At 41.7% G+C, this 16,769-nt stretch overlaps 1 protein-coding gene across 1 annotated transcript in view; it reads right to left on the bottom strand.

The window, feature by feature from the left end:
- The window catches only part of LOC139325603 (uncharacterized), a 101,097-nt gene that overhangs the window by 36,699 nt on the left and 47,629 nt on the right, over positions 1–16,769 (bottom strand).

Here is a 16,769-nt window from a genome sequence, read left to right as displayed (position 1 = left end):
CTTTTATCCAAATTATTAATTCCAACCATCGTAATAGGGTAACAGCCAGATCATCTGCATGCCCCAATTCCATAACACTCTTGCCTTGTGGCTCAACATAAACATAGTATATTTATCAAAGAATCCAAAAAAAGATAGTTCCAAACCATTCAGTTTAAGGCCCTTTTCACATCCCAAAAGTACAGCACTGCAGAGGTCTGTCATTCTCCTCAGGATAATATAAACCAATACTTTGCCGATTATCTTTTCATATATTCAATCATCTCTTAAATAACTGGCATTACACTGTTGTTTAGTTTAAAAGTTTTTGTTTTTGTAAGACCTGCTTTTTCTTTTCTTAACTTTTTGTGGGTTGGATCTCCATCCTGATTTCCTTTCTGTAAATTGTATATCAACTATTTGGTTTTCATGCTGATCTATAACTTGATCTTGTTGGTTTTGCTTTTGTGGCATAAATCTCCATTCTGGTTCTATAAATTGTATATCAACTGATTGATTTCCATGCTGGTTTGTAACTTGATAAGTCATTACATTAGAATCCAAAGCCGCCTCTCTTGTATTAAATAGTCCAGCTGAGACCTCTGAAGGAGAATCCAGAAGCGGCTCACCTGTAGAGACCTCTGTAACTTGTTGTTTCTTCGTTACTTCCACCTCCTTCTGCTTATCTTGAATTTCTATCTCTTGTTGATTTTGCTTTTTGAGAACCTTGTAATAAAATTCTTCCGCTTTTTCAACAGTATCTAGCTGATATCTTTCTCCTTGATATCTCAATATTATACCAACTGGAACGTCCCACCTGAATGAAATATTTTGTTTTTTTAGCTCAGTCACCAAAAGTCCAAATTTCTTTCTATCTTTTAACATCTTAGGTGGCAATTCTTTATATATCCAGATCTTTCTTCCATACAGTTGTGGAGTAGAATTAAAGGATTTTTGCACAATATCATTTCTTATTTCTTTATCTGTGAAGTAAATCACCACATCTCTAGGCAGTTGCCTTTGCTTTGCAATCCAAGAATTTACTCTATAGGCCTTGTCAATTTTACAAGATATCTCCTCAGGATGAACCTTTAAAATCCCAGCCAGAACTTGAGCAGATATTTTTCTTAGATCATCTCTATTATTTTCCTGTAACCCTCTCATTCTGACCGCAAATTCTGTGAGCCTGTATTGCATCATTACAACTTCTCTTTCAATCCCTTGCTTTATATCTTCTGCATTGTAAGTCTCGTGACCAGCTTCCTTTTTAGACTTTACTTCTAAACTATTGCCTTGAATATTTATCAAATCATTTTCAATTCTTTGTATTTTATTGTCCAAATTATAAATCTTATCATCAACTTCCTCCATTTTAGACTCTAATAATTTGATATTTGTATCCATCTTTATAAAAACTTCTGAAAAAGCATTAGTCACTGTTACAATCTTTCGTTGCAGATTATCATACTTTAATTGTATCATTTCTTTAATTTCCTGCCTTAATTTTTCAAATTTCTGATTCACAGTCTCGTGATATTTTGCCATTTCCTCCTGAAGAAATTCTTTTAAATTAAAACCATTCTGCTGAGTTTTAAGCTCAGAGCTTGTTCACATAATTGCAAAATGGGGGAGCACCCACCCCCCACTGCTTGTTTGTCAGGCTTTGCAAGTTTTAACGCCATCCTGCCACACAAAAGAGCTCTTTTTTTTTTTAAAGAAAACTTTTCCCCAAACAAGATCAAATACAAATCTCCAAGAAGAAAGAAACTTGAAATGGATATTTTCCTTCTAGATTCTAGCCGGCACTGTGTATTTCGCTACTTTGTAGCTTATTACGGAAGGACTTTCACTTTCGGCTTTCTTCTCAAGCCTCAGCAGTCGCCATTTTAAACTTTTTTTCCCCCCTCAGTTAGAAACGCTTATAAAATCATTAAAAATACTTGCAATTTAGGGTCCCAGGTTCAAATCTCGCTCTCTTTAACTAAACCATCTGTTAGTTTTATTGGTTGGTCCGGTCCCGGCGCCTGGCTCTGAAAAAAGGCAGAGTTCTCCCGAAGCCCGGAGCAGCGGCGAGGGAAAATAGGGAGCCACAATCTGCTCGTCCCCAAGAGTAAAAAAAAAACCTCTGGGGACTTCGCAGAGGGCTCTACCTACCCTCGCCTGCTCTGACTCGCATTTCCATCAGGAAATGGAGTTTTTCGAGCCACCTTTCAGATGTAAAGGCGGCTCTTTACAGGCAACGGGGCTGGCGGTCACGGAGGACCATCTGGCGGCGACGGAAGCCAGACAGGAAGTCCCTTACATTTTTCCATCTACGCCGGAGAAGATGGAATCAAGTTATCAGCAATCACGTAGTGGTGGTTACATCCCAAGCATTTCACTATCACGACTCCAGGATGATAAGCCACCTTGGAAATAGTTTTCCAGATCGTGTCCTGCATACCTGAAAGAGAAGCCAGGATCCTCTCGGGTGGTGCTCTGGGATATCCAAGGGCAGGAAATTTGGGACACGTACCCATTTATTTAGGTAGGACTCCTTTTATTAAACTTGGAGAGCAGCCCAACTGCTAATGACACTGGGTGGCTTACAAAAGGGAAAAATAAAAGAGGAAAAATACATGGGCAAAACTCTTATTATATTAAAAATGAAGCCCCCCTGTGGCTGAAGGAACAGCCTAACCCCCCTCCCACCAGCCTAGGAGCATGTATGGAAGGAGGGTCAAGAGCCTTATTTTCAAGGGAAGAATGAACCCAGGAGAGAAATTTCCAGGCGCATGGAAAGAACTGTGGGCAAAATGGAAATTGGTAAGTTTCCCCACAAGGTTCCAGTAGCAACCCCTGAAGCTCAAGATCCAAGTGTTTCTTCTTCTAAGAACATAGTAGATAACAGAAAAGCAACCTGAGATCCATTACTTAAGAACACGTACTTGTCACCTTCTCTAATATTTTCCCTCTTTTCTGCAGTGTATAAATATTTATTTATTTATTTATTTATTTATTTATTTATTTATTTATTTATTTATTATATTTCTATATCGCCTTTCTCCCGTAGGACTCAAGGTGGTGTAAAATAAAAACCCAGAATTAGATAACATTTTAAAAATCATTCACATGTTTAGCCCCGCCTGTTGGAACATCAGGGTCTTGAGGGCACGGCGGAAAGCATGGAGATCAGGGATATTCCGTATCTCCGGGGGCAGTTCATCCCCCCAAAGGGCTGGAGCCCTCACAGAGAAGGCCCTCCCCCTGGGAGTCACCAGTCGGCATAATTTGACTGACGGTACCCTGAGTAGTCCCTCCCTGTGAGAACGAACTGGTCGGTGGGAGGCTATTGGTGGCAAAATCTCGTAGGTACCCAGGTCCTAAGCCATGGAGCGCTTTAAAGGTGATAACTAACACCTTGAATCGCACCCGGAAGACCACCGGGAGCCAGTGCAGCTCGCGTAGGAGAGGTGTTACATGGGCGCAATGAGCTGCGCCCATAATCACCCGCGCGGCTACATTCTGGACCAGTTGGAGCCTCCGGGTGCTTTTCAAGGGGAGCCCCGTGTAGAGAGCATTACAGTAGTCCATACGGGAGGTAACTAGGGCATGAGTGACCGTGCGCAAGGCATCCCGATCCAGAAAGGGACGCAACTGGTGGATCAGGCGAACCTGATAAAAGGCACCCCTGGCCACGGCCATCAAATGATCTTCTAAAGATAGCTGTGAATCCAGGAGGACACCCAAGTTGCAGGTCCTCTCTGTGAGGAGCAAGATCTCATCCCCACTTGTCAGTGATGGTACCAACTGACTATACCGGGACGCCGGAAGCCACAGCCACTCGGTCTTGGAGGGGTTGAGTCTGAGCTTATTTCTCCCCATCCAGATCCACACGGCCTCCAGGCAACTGGACATCACAGCAAGAGCATCATTGGGGTGGTCTGGGGTGGAGATGTATAGCTGTGTGTCATCAGCATACTGATGAACACTCACCCCGAAACCACGGATGATCTCGCCTAGAGGTTTTACATAAATGTTGAACAGAAGGGGTGAGAGGACTGACCCTTGCGGCACCCCACAAATAAGGTACCTCGAGGTCGACCTCTGCCACCCTGCCAACACAAACTGCGAACGGTCAGAGAGGAAGGAGGAGAACCACCGAAACACGGTGCCCCCTATTCCTAACCCAGCAGGCTGGCCTGGCCTAACTCTCCTCTTTTAAATTTTTAATTCGTTTGATTTTATAAATTCGGTGTTTTAATCTGTGTTTCGGCCAAAATATTTAATAATTGTAAGGGACTTTTAATATTTGTATTATCTGTATTTTATCTTGGCTGTTCACCGCCCCGAGTCCTTCGGGAGTAGGGCGGTATAGAAATTTGATTAATAAATAAATAAATAAATAAACCCCTCCAGCCGGTGCAGTAAGATACCATGGTCGATGGTATCAAAAGCCGCTGAGAGATCTAATAGGACCAGGATAGAGGAGCAACCTCTGTCCCGAGCCCTCCAGAGATCATGCACCAATGTGATCAATGCCGTTTCCGTGCTGTATCGTGACCTGAAGCCCAACTGGAACGGATCCAGATAGACAACTTCATCCAGGTATCGGGGTAGTTTTCGCGCCACCACATTTCTCAAATATACCTATTGGTCTTGTCACAAGTAAATGCCTTATTCTCCATTATGTAAATAGTACATGAACAGGGTATCAGGGGTTAACTTATTCTTCACTTCTTAATGTATTCATACTTCACCACTCCCATATCTAGCTCCACCCATTGTATATATAAGGAGCTGCATACATCCCTTCTTTGCTTCTATCTGTGAATATTCAGTGAATATAGAATGCCGTATGTAAATAAAGAGAGATATATTTGAACTCTTAATTCTTGAATTATTTATTGAGTCTGATCCTGAAAATATTGCAACAATCTGGTAGCAGAGGATGGTTGAATTGACTCAATAAAAACTTAAATATGTCTAAAAGAGATAGGCCCAACACCAGGGCATACAGCAAAGAAATGGAAACGGATCAAGAAATAATCGATGAGTCCACGAATGCAATTTCGAGAGAATCTGAAGAATACACCACAGAAGACGAAGAAATAATAAATGAAGATGATGACCAAGAGGAAAACGAAATAGAAAACAACGAACTCAGGTCAGAGATACTAAAACTCTTAAAAAGCCAAAAGAGCGATGAAAGTCTCATCGCGAACCTCCAAGATATACTAAAAAACAACGGAGCAGCGAGAGAGAAGCACATCGCTACTGAAAAGCCAAAAGACTCAAAAATAGTGAGTGATATGCTTACAGACAAAAATGCAGTGAAGAAGAAAAACAACGATCCCGCGCAAAATTTCAAATGGCAGCCATCTTGGTTTCAACAGACCCCCAAGGTGAGCGAAGCAGAGCCAATCAGAAAGCATGATTCAAAATTTCTGGCGCGAAAGGCCTTACTCGATAAAGAAAATGAAAAAGAAAAAATATATACCTCAGAAGAATCAGAATCAGAGAACGAAGAAGATTCAACAGACATGTAAATAAAGTCAGCAATGAAAACGCTTTTTGCTGCATTTGGACCGAAACTGAAGATTACTAAAAAATCAACCAAAAAACAAGCAAGCAAGCCAACGCCTCAAAATCTACCCGCTCCTATCCAAACGACGAGAGCACCGACACCTGAACCCAGAGAGCCCTGCAGATACCACCCCACGCCGCAGACTGACCCAAGGACCAGCGCTTTCAGCAGAAGAAAACGAGCACCCACTATCACCAGGACTCCCAAGATCGAGCCGGAGACTGATTCATCAGAAGAAGAGCAAAGCGAACGAGCTGCAGCAACGAGAACCTCTCACGACGACTCCAGGAACGAAATGAGCAACGCGCATGCGCAAGACTACGCGGACGACCCAGGAAGACATGAGATGCAGAGAGAATCATGCAGACTCGTTGCGAGCATTCCCATGCCGTTTTGTAATTTCCAGCATTTACGAGACCACGGACTACCCCCGGTTGTAAGTAATGGACCCAACAATGTTGGAAATTTACCCAGTGACTTCCCAAAGCTGAGAATAGATGGCATTAATTTGCAAGAATGGTATCAGCAGCTCCAGGTTGTCTTTATGAAAGAAAACTTACTGTTTTTTATCACTAACCCCCCAAAAAGACCTTGGACTCTAAAGTTAGATTGCCTACACCATAGAGCATTTTTCTTATTAATTTCCAGTGTGTCTCCTGCCATGTATCACAGCGTTAAGCAAAATCTGACTGTCTCAGAAATTATTCAATGCATGTTCAATTTGTTTCACAGTGATAGTGTAGCCACTACCACAAGAATGTCTAAAGATTTCTTCTCTTCTAGGATAAAGCCAGGGGTTACCATAAGTGAACATTTAATATCTTTAAACAAAATTAGAGCAGAACTGCATTTAAGGGGGGAGATGATTTCAGATCAAACGATGAAAAGTGTTATCATCAACTCACTTGACCCATCATGGGATAATTATATGTCACATTTAGACACAATCAATCTAGGATACTTATCCATAGAAAGTCTATCCAATAAGTTAATAGGTGAAGACAATTCAAGGAGGAGTCGCTCTAACAACCACATAGAACACAAACTATATAGAAAGATAGCATTTCAAGAAAGATATCATGAAACATTTAGATGCCACAATTGTGGGTCCAAAGAACATAATAGGAGGGATTGCCCTAAAATTCCAAGAGAAAGACATAGGTCAGAATATAGAAATAAGTACAACAACAGACAGTCTTCCATTGATAGACATAGGTATAGAAGTCCACCCAATTATAAAGAACATAGAGGGGGCAGAGATAATTCAAAGGATAGAAAATCTGGTTCACTGAATGGACTAAACAAACAAGACAACACTAACATACAACAACCAGAGAACAATAATTGGCTTATTGATTCTGGAGCAACTAATCACACTACAAATAATAGAAATATATTGTCTTCATTTGTAGAGGATAAATTTGTAATCAAAGTAGCTAATCAAGAAAAAGTCCAAGTAATAGGTAGAGGGAATGTAACATTACCTGGCCTAGGAAAAATAGAGGGGGTATTACTAATACCTGAAATACCTCATAACATACTTAGTGCCATAAAACTAAGCAGAGATTCAGACATTAACATTGTGTTCTCAAAGGGAAAAGCAACATTAGAGAAAAATAGAATAGATATAGGTACAGTAATAATCAAAGGAGGCCTACCTTATTTAATGACAAAAGAGAAATGGTTACACAACATTGATTCAAATATGGAAGATGGCATAGAAATAGATAATGGAAACAATAGTAACAGTGACAATGATGAATGTGAAGTAACTCATAATCACAAAGATACACATAATGAAAAAAAACCAAAAATAGGTAAGCCAATTCACGATGAGTGTGCTCATGTTTTACATAGGAAGTTAGGACATGCCAGTTTTCCTGTAGTACAAAAGATGACTGAACACGCAGAAGGTGTTAAAATAAAAAATTGTGAAAACTATTTGGAATGCTCAGTATGTAAGTCTACAAAGCTGAAAACTAGTCCCAGACCTAGAAAATCAACAAGGTCAACCAACAAAATTTTTGATTTGGTACACATGGACCTAGTTGGTCCACTAACACCATCAATTACTTATAAAAAACGTTACTTTCTAACCATTGTGGATGATTATAGTCGTTATGGATTTGTTTACACTTTAAAACATAAAGATGAAACCTTTCAGAAATTTAAAGAGTTTTACAAACGTATAGAAACACAGCAAAATATTAAAATAAAGCAAATCATGACAGATAGGGGATGTGAATTCATGTCTAAGGAATTCTCCCAATGGCTAAAGGACAAAGGAATGTTACATTACACATCTAGCCCATTTTCCGCATTCCAGAACGGAGTGGTAGAGAGAAAGAACTCAACATTACAAACCATGATTAGATGCACATTAGAAGATGCTGGCTTAGGCAAACAATTCTGGTCAGAAGCCCTACAATATTCTAATTACACACAAAATAGAACTTGGTCCAGCATTGTAAATAAGACACCATATGAAGTAATGTATAATAGGAAACCAAAATTAGCTCACATGCACATATTTGGAGTCACTGCAGACGTACACATACCTAAACAATTGAGGCGAAAAGGAGAAAACGTATCCAGAAGACTTAGATTTATGGGATACGAGACAGGTACAAAAGGATACAGATTCATTGATAATAATAATAAATTTATAGTTTCCAGAACGGCTGTGTTCCATGAACAGGCCAACTGGTCTAAAATACATCTTAATGAAATATTCCCAAACACCAACCCAGATACCAAACTCCAAAGAAAAAAGACTATAGAAGAACACAGTAACAACATACATAGAAACAAAACCAAAACATGGACAAACAGTCAACACAAAATAAAGACAGACTCATTAACAAAAAAGGAAGCAAGGTATTTACATGACAATGATAGTAAGCCTGAAAGAGCAATCAGAAGTAGCAGAAATCAAGTGCCAAACAAATACAAGGATTATGTAATGTATATGGATGGAGAATCAACAACACCTAATACATATGAGGAAGTGTTAAAACTTCCTCCCGAAGAAAAGGAAAAATGGGAATCAGCAATGACTAAAGAGATGGATAGTTTACGAGGGCTAAATGTATTTACACCTGCAATTGCACCAAAGGACAAAACCATCATTGGCACTAGGTGGATATATAAAATTAAAAATTTAGAGGGAGGCAATACCCTATACAAAGCTAGATTAGTTGCACAAGGTTATGCACAGAAATATCCCGAGGATTATACAGACACATACTCTCCCACAGTAAGAACAGAGAGTGTCAAAACAGCTCTAGTTATAGCATCAGCACTCAATCTCGACGTGTTCCAATATGACATACAGACTGCGTATTTACACGCAAAATTAGATAAAGAAATATACGTAAGAGCACCTCACAGTCAATACACAAACAAAAATGAGACTTGGTTATTAAACAAAAGTTTATACGGGTTGAAACAATCTGGTAAACGATGGTATGATTGTTTAGTAAAAGTACTTAAAACTATGGATTTCAGTGCCACTACAGCTGATAATTGTTTCTTTGTAAAAAAGGATGATGATTCCATAGAATTTGTATTGATCTATGTGGATGATATTTTGTACATAGGTAAACATAAAGAGAGGAGAGAAACATTTGTAACAAAACTAAATGAACATTTTTCACTGAAATCTTTGGGTAAGGTAAATAAGTATCTTGGTGTTCAAATCAGTAAAACCAGAAGGGGATTCAAACTTTCTCAAAGAGATAAAATCATAGAGCTCTTGAATAAATGTAATTTAAGTGATGCTAAGCCCTGTGACACTCCCATGCAAACTGATTTTCTAAAGAATGCAGACGAACCATCCCCTGAATTCAAAAATAATACATTTTATAGGTCAATCATAGGTTCCCTTCTTTACATTTCCAATTGGACTAGACCTGATATTGCCTTGCCTCTCAACTTATTGTCCAGACATGTCAGCAAACCAACACTATACCATTGGGAAGCTGTCAAAAGGATATTAAGATATTTGAAGAATAGTTTAGACTTTTGTTTGTTATTGGAACCTAATAATGTCAAGGAGCCCATCCTCACATGTTACGCCGATGCGGATTGGGCTGGCGATACTTCATGTAGAAAAAGTACATCTGGTTATATATTCCTCCTTAACGGTTGTCCAGTTTACTGGTACACTGGTAAACAAGATTTAGTAGCCACTTCAACAACAGAGGCAGAATATGTTTGTCTATCTAAAGCAGCAAATAACCTTGTATGGTTTAATGATTTACTTTCTGACATTTGGAAAAAACCCACTTTGCCATTTATCATGCATGAAGATAACAAAGCTGCTATCGAAATATCTAGATCTGATGCTATTGGACAAAGGTCCAGACATATAGACATAAAATTTAAACATGTGAGACAATTATCTCAGGATGGATTTATCAAAGCAGTTCATTGCGAAACATCAGAGCAAATAGCTGACATATTAACAAAGCCTTTGCTGACTAAGCAACATAAATACTTGACTTCTAAGTTACATGTTTTATATTGTTCTGAATCTGAATGTAATTGGTGTAATATATCGAATCGGCATTTAGAGGGGGATTTGTCACAAGTAAATGCCTTATTCTCCATTATGTAAATAGTACATGAACAGGGTATCAGGGGTTAACTTATTCTTCACTTCTTAATGTATTCATACTTCACCACTCCCATATCTAGCTCCACCCATTGTATATATAAGGAGCTGCATACATCCCTTCTTTGCTTCTATCTGTGAATATTCAGTGAATATAGAATGCCTTATGTAAATAAAGAGAGATATATTTGAACTCTTAATTCTTGAATTATTTATTGAGTCTGATCCTGAAAATATCGCAACAGGTCTGCAGGGGAGTCTCCCACTATTCTTTTTCAGGACAGCCACTGCGGTACATACCGTTCAATAAACACAGCAGTGAGCCTGGTGTCAGTGTTCCAAACTATGATTTCCCCAGTGCTGACATGAATGAGTGGGAAAGAGCCTGTTAGAAGTAGTAGCTTGACTTTTCACCCAGTTCTCCCCCCCACCCCCCACTCCGGCAGATAACGACACCTAGGTGATGAGAAGAGGAGGGAATTCCTGTGACTTGAAGTAACTGAAATGAAAGATGGACTTGGAAGATGGCCAATGAGACACTGAGATTTGAGGACCAGAAAGGGAGGGGTTTGGGATCAGAGGGTCAGTTTTGGCTGCAAATGAGTTCAGGACTAGATCATTATTCTTCAATAAATAAGAGATTTCATCAAAGACTTTGTGTTTATTTTATTTATTTATTTATTTATTTATTATATTTCTATACCGCCTTTCTCCCGTAGGACTCAAGGCGATGTACAGTCAAGAAAAATATAGACACACAAACATCATAAAATTGCTAATTAAAATTATTACTTAGTTTGGTCAATTAAATAGAACCCAGAATTAGATAACATTTAAAAAATCATTCACATGTTCGTATGTTTAGCCCCGCCTGTTGGAACATCAGGGTCTTGAGGGCACGGCGGAAAGCACGGAGATCAGGGATATTCCGTATCTCCGGGGGCAGTTCATTCCAAAGGGTTGGAGCCCCCACAGAGAAGGCCCTTCCCCTGGGAGTCGCCAGTCGACATAATTTGACTGACGGTACCCTGAGTAGTCCCTCCCTGTGAGAACGAACTGGTCGGTGGGAGGCTATTGGTGGCAAAAGACGGTCTCGTAGGTACCCAGGTCCTAAGCCATGGAGCGCTTTAAAGGTGATAACTAACACCTTGAATCGCACCCGGAAGACCACCGGGAGCCAGTGCAGCTCGCGTAGGAGAGGTGTTACATGGGCGTAACGAGCTGCGCCCATAATCACCCGTGCAGCTACGTTCTGGACCAGTTAGAGCCTCCGGGTGCTTTTCAAGGGGAGCCCCATGTAGAGAGCATTACAGTAGTCCATACGGGAGGAAACTAGGGCATGAGTGACCGTGCGCAAGGCGTCCTGATTCAGAAAGGGACGCAACTGGCGGATCAGGCGAACCTGTTTGAGAATGAAATTTATTTGAGATAACATCAGAACCTGACACCTGGATTATTTGCTTTGGGTTGTGTCTTTTGATTCACACTGGGCAAAACGGTGCACAATAGGACAATTCTTGGGACCAATATACCTCTATAGAATGCGTCCAAAATAGAGGACCCATCTATTCCTTTGGGATCGAAATTTGGAAAGTTGTGCCTGTTTTAGTGCTGCAGTGCTCCTGTGCAGCTGCGGTGAAAGTAGGATAGTTTCCAACACTTACAGAAAGCTTCTCACCAGCTACTGGGAAACACTATGGGGAGGTATATAATTGCTATTTTAGTGACACCATATCCATCACTTGATTATATGAAATCTACCAGTGGGACAGCTTGCCTTCCAAAAATTGTAGGTGTTTTATCACTGGAGGCTTTTAAGAATAGACTGGACAGCCACTTCTTTCAAATTGCAGTGTTCTCCTGTTTAAGCAGGGGGTTGGACTAGAAGACCTCCAAGGTCCCTTCCAGCTCTGATTCTCTATCCTGACGATAGTGAAAAAAAGGAGCAGCAGTGACACGATAGCACTGTTCCAATTCCTGAGGGGCTGCCACAAGGAAGAGGGGAGGGGTCAGCCTATTTTCCAAAGCACCAGAAGGGAAGACAAGAAATAATGGTTGGAAAATAACCAGGGAGACAAGTAACCTGGAATTCAGGGGAAATTTCCTGACAGTGAGAAAAATTAAGCAGTGGAACGGCTTGCCTAGAGAAGTTGTTGTGCTCAATCACTAAAGACTTTTAAAAAGAAATTGGGCAACCATTTGTCTGAAACGGTAGAGGATTTCCTGCCTGAGCAGAGGGGTGTGAATCAAAATCAAATTCGTATTTCTTCTCTCCTGTGTGGATGCTTATATGCCTTTGAAGATGTCCATTTCTTATGAAGAATGTTTCACATTCCGGGCACTGATATTCCTTTGCTTCCTCCTGGATCCTTCGGAGATTTCGGGGACTTCCGAAGAAGCCTCCACCCTCCAGGCCTGTCTCGGGATCTCCGCCCGTTTCCTCTTTCCCGCATCAGCCTCAAAGTTTGAAGGCCTCTGAGCTAGGGCTTTGGGGCCAGCCTTTTGGGGAGGGGGTCCCATTCGGAGAGACCCCCTGCCTCTCAGGAAGCATCAGGCCCAGGCAGAGAAGGTTGCCAAGGTTGGAGATCTCTGGACTAGAAGACCTCCAAAGGTCCCTTCCAATTCCGTAATTCTGGTATCGGCAAGCAAGCACAGTTAAGCTACTTAAATCCTCCAGAGCCTGAGAAGATGGTAAAGCAAAGACCCCCCCACCCCTCCCCCCGGCTTTCCGCCCAGAGCCTTTTCCTCCCTTCCTAAGGCTGAATCTCCCCTAGTTTTGGAGGAACTTCAGTGGCAACACTCAGAGCGCGATCTAGAGTGGGATCTACCTTGATGTGGCGCAACTTCAGGATCGCCCCTCTTTCTGCGCTGAGGCAGCAGCTCAGGATTGGGGGGGGCTGAGCCAGCCTAACTTGGCTCAAATCAGCGGCCCAAGCGCGAGTTCTGGCTTCTCGCAGGTCGGCGGGCCTGGCTCTCTCCGCAGATTTGCTGCCTCGCTTCGATCATCCATCCACCCAGCCCCGCTTTCTCCCGGCCTCCGCGGTGGAGCCAACTCCGACCTCGCTTCGGCGTCCCTCAGCGCTGCCCCTCAGCAGGCAAGGGAACGCCATGGCGCCCCGAGAGAGCCGCCCCGATTGTTGCCGCCGGAGGGATTCAGTTTGCCCGCTCCTCTCACCGCCTGAGGAACGGCGTCCCTGCCTGACAGGGGAAGATGGCGTGGAAAGGGGGAAAAACCCAACTCCACCCACGCAAAAGAGGCCAACTCGGAAGCGGCCGCTTTACGTTGGTCAGAGCCAGCGGGAAATTAATTCCCTCTCGGTTTCTGGAATGGGAAGGAAGGAAGGACAGGGAGACGTTTCTCGGGAAATAGCCGGGGCTGCTTATTACATATAAAACAGAGGCCTTCAAACTTGGTAGCTTTAAGACTTGTGGACTTCAACTCCCAGAATTCTCCACAATTCCCCAGGATGGGCCAGGCGGGAGTTGAAGTCCACAGGTGGTCAAAGAGCCACAATTACCCAGCCCTGGGCTAGGATAGGCTGACGCCGCACGGGTGGGAGGGGGGGCGAGCCAGCAATTTAACAAACGCTTCGGTGTGCTGCGAGGCCAATAAATTACAAAGAAAAAACACCGAACCGTTTGTTAAATTACTGGCTCGCCCGCCCCTCGCCTCGCCCCGCCCCCACTATTTATTGGCAAGGGGCGGGGCGAGCCAGCAATTTAACAAACGGTTCGGCCGAACCGCCTAGAACCGGCAGAATCCCACCACTGCTTCCTTCTTTTTGCTTATACCCGCTTATTAGGGCTTTCGCCCGCCCCCCCCAAGCGGTGTTTTTACAAAGTCAGCTTATTGCCCACAACAATCTGGGTCCTCAGTTTACCTACCTCAGAAGGATGGAAGGCTGAGTCAACCTTGAGCCTGGTGAGATTTGAACTTGCACTAATTGCAGGCAGCTGGCAGCTAAGTGCTACATAACAGCACTTAGTTCGCTGCACCACCAAGGCTGCACAATTTTGTGCAAATACCATTCTTGCTGTCGTTATTACATGTATAATCAAATATGTATTTTCTCTACTAAATTTCTCCGATAAGATACCCAATACGAACAGCTCCAGTTTATGTGTTGCTGTATCATTTTCTCTACCAATATTTGAATTTTTGCCCAATAATTTCTCGCTTCTGGACATGTCCACCACATGTGATAGTACGATCCCAATGTCTGGTGGCATTTTCAACATTTAGCTGATTTATCTTTGAACATTTTTGCCAATCTATTACCGGTGACATGTGCCATCTATAAAACATGTCACCGGAAAGATTGGCAAAAATGTTCAAAGATAAACTTTGTTTAAATTTTTAAATAAATGTTGTACCAAGATGTTGCACTGATTGATTAATGATGAATTGTTTGTTTAAAATAAAAAGAAGTTTTTTTCTCAAAAAAAAAAAAGTGGAGCTTCCCTTGACAGAGGCAGTCTACATACAAAAATCTGCCTTTTGTGCAAAAATATGAGAACTGGGCAGCTTGAGTGATTGGTTTGGTTGCCTCCTTCAGACATTTGCCTGGCATTGGTGGGTGTGGAAAAGGCGGAGCAGGTGAGCTTTGGGAGGAGGCCAAGGGAGGCCTGCCATCTCTGAGGGAATTCTGAGGGCTTCATGACCTCACCCATGCAGGCTCAACTGCCAGTTACTGTCAGTTATCAGAGTGAAGGTGCCTTCCAAGAGGTGGGTTGGTTTCTGAAGGGCTCCTGGACTCTGGGAAATCTTCCCTCTATTTGTAGCCAATTTACCAGAGTTGTATTGCAAGGGTGAAAATGCCCATTTGGCCTCTTACATGCCTGGGTGCCCCTCCAACCTCCCCCCACACCTTACCTAGGGAGGGAGCCTGGATGGAGGGGGGGAAGTCCCAGTCCCAGAAGGGCCCCTCAAACTCTGCCTGCCAGAATGCGGGAGGGGGCCCCCAAAGGGGAGACCGGACCCCAAAGATCAAAGGGAGCCCCCCGCCTGACCTCTACGCGGGACTTGGGACTTGTGCAGGCGCCCTCTGGCTGCTTGAAGGAAGACGGACGCCGATTTAGCTGATGAAGAGAAAGCCTAGTAATGGGGGACTGTATCCTGACAACTGGGGGACACCCAGTCTCTGCACCTAGTGGGGGATCAAAGAGGTCCCTCATGAGTCATTTATACTCCACAGAATAGAAAAAGTACAAAATAAGAGTTGATTGCATGGAAGAAATAAGGGTGGATAAAAATTGATTTAAAAAATAAATTAAAAAAATCATAATTTTGATTTAAATGGGATTTTTTTGTTATTTTTTGTCAAATTTATTTTAATAAAATGCTTTTGGGATAAAAATCCCATTGGCATTTCTATTCTATTCTATTCTATTCTATTCTATTCTATTCTATTCTATTCTATTCTATTCTATTCTATTCTATTCTATATTCTATTCTATTCTATTCTATTCTATTCTATTCTATTCTATTCTATAGAATACAATTATTTATTGGCCAAGTGTGATTGGACACACAAGGAATTTGTTTTGGTGCATATGCTCTCAGTGTACATAAAAGAAAATATATGTTCATCAAGAATCATAAAGATAATTTTCCATTTAAGATACATTAATAATTTAGTTTATTCAGGTTGAAATGGAGCTTAGTTATGTAGCATGAAGCTGTATATTATGCAATATTTACATTTCTGCTAAAGTCATTCAATGAATCCAAGCACCGCAAGCTGAAATAACATGCACTGCATTGATACATCCACAGAGTTTCACAGTAACCACGAGATAACTCATAAAGCAAGGGCAGGAATATTCCTTTTCCCCATTTTTCTTCAAATATACTGTATGTAGACTACAAACTGTATGATTGTTGGAAGAGAAATGCACCTGTACCCTCAGCCTCTAAGTGTGAGGGGGAAGGGCAAGCATAAAAATGGAAGTGAAACCTTCTAAGCAGCTTATAAATATAACATTAAAGAGCACCTGTCATTTCAGATCCATCATGGCAGGGCCTGTGAGAGGGCATCCACTCACCTGCTGCCAGCCACGTCCCTCACCTGGTTGTGTCACTGATGCATCACCAGCCGCCCTATTAAAATGAATGGGACTGTCGGCGAGTCAACAGCGGCTCAGAGGAGGAGCTGCTGCGGGACAGACATGACAGTTGCTTTTTAAAAATTATGATTTAAAAAGTTGATTTAAATCTTTTTAATAGCGATTTACATAATGATTTAAATTGACATGATTTAAATCAACGTGATTTAAATGAAATCCACCTTGGAAGAAATCATCCTGCTCAATTACAGTTATATCAGAGACATGGACAGTAACATCCCATAATATTAAGCATAACCACTGAAATGAGCCTTGCATTAAAAGAACATTCACATGGGAAATGGCATGTCTCTTGTGAAAAGGTACAATTTAGACCAGTTGAAAAATCTAGCATGTACAATTGAAACAGTCCTTTATTATTCAGCCTGAGAAAGTCCCTTATTTGGCAGTTATTATTCACCCTTATTGTCTTCTTTACACATTTGGAGTAAAGAGCAATAATTCCTCTTATTGGAATTATTATAATGATCATGAATATGCACT

Source organism: Pituophis catenifer, unplaced genomic scaffold (assembly GCF_029215685.1).
Source record: "Pituophis catenifer annectens isolate HBS135680 unplaced genomic scaffold, rPitCat1.0.hap2 SCAF_17, whole genome shotgun sequence".
Lineage (NCBI taxonomy): Eukaryota > Metazoa > Chordata > Lepidosauria > Squamata > Colubridae > Pituophis > Pituophis catenifer.
This window is presented reverse-complemented; position numbering and strand designations above follow the sequence as displayed.